Source organism: Carlito syrichta, unplaced genomic scaffold (assembly GCF_000164805.1).
Source record: "Carlito syrichta isolate Samal-C Ts95f unplaced genomic scaffold, Tarsius_syrichta-2.0.1 Scaffold90671, whole genome shotgun sequence".
NCBI lineage: Eukaryota > Metazoa > Chordata > Mammalia > Primates > Tarsiidae > Carlito > Carlito syrichta.
Window position 1 is genome coordinate 68,585 of NW_007034767.1, and position 937 is coordinate 69,521.

The 937-nt window shown below is 70.5% G+C and overlaps 1 long non-coding RNA gene across 1 annotated transcript in view; it reads left to right on the forward strand.

Annotated features, from left to right (window-relative positions):
* LOC103261539 overlaps positions 1-936 on the forward strand; it is a 1,905-nt gene extending 969 nt beyond the window's left edge. Inside the window, exons 2-3 of the long non-coding RNA XR_504363.1 lie at positions 311-386; positions 795-936. This is a non-coding gene — a long non-coding RNA (uncharacterized LOC103261539). The remainder of the gene's footprint in view (positions 1-310; positions 387-794) is intronic.
* Position 937: the final 1 nt, after the last annotated feature.

A 937-nucleotide genomic window follows, 5' to 3' on the forward strand; every position in this document is an offset into this window, starting at 1 on the left:
TGGGGTTCTCCCTGAGACAAAAGGGGTGGATGAGGACCCGAGGCGGCCTCCAGGTGGGGCGGACCCGCCGCTCCCTGCAGTGGGAGGACGATGCCCCAGGGCTCAGATGGGGAGGGGCTGGGCCTCTGACCTGGTGACTGGGGGGCCGGGCCAACCTCCCTGGCCCAAAGGAAGCAGCTGGGTGGCCGCTACCTCCCACCCTGTGTGCGAGCGCGCGCAGCCCACCGGGCTCGTGCACCAGGTCCAGCCCGAACCTGTGAACGGAGGCTGGGGGCAGAAGCCTGACGCCCCACCCACACTCTGTCTCTAGGTCAACGTGGAGGTGCCGGGCCACCATGCTCAGCCTCAAGCTGCCCCAACTCCTTCGAGTCCACCAGGTCCCCCGGGTGAGGGGCTCCACCCACCACCCCCCACTCTCCAGAGGACACACTGGGGCAGAGGTTCTTCTCTTTCCGCTATTGGGGAAGCCCCTCCCGCAGGCTAGCGCTTGTCCCTCCCGCCCCGATGCGAGACTCTTCTCTGGGGAGCAGGCGGGACCCCTCCCCAGAGCCCGGGACGCCCCCCCAGCCGGCGCCTGCCCCGAGCGCCGCCTCCGCAGTCCCGGCTCGTCCCTTACTCCGGCTCTTCCGTTTCTCCTCGGTCCCGCGGGGGCTGGGACCCCTGGCACGCCGAGGGTCGGGTGTGGCCTGGCTTCGGTGCCACGGGGCCTCGGCCGTCCGCCTCCGCCTGCTCCCGGAGGTCTCGCGGGGGGCCAGGTGCGGGTGCGGTGACGCCCCCTCGCCCGGCCCTCCCAGGTGTTCTGGGAAGACGGCATCGTGTCTGGCTACCGCCGGCCCAGCAGCTCGGCCTTGGACTGCGTGCTCAGCTCCTTCCAGATGACCAACGAGACGGTCAACATCTGGACTCACTTCCTGCCCACTTGGTGAGGGGAGGCCCG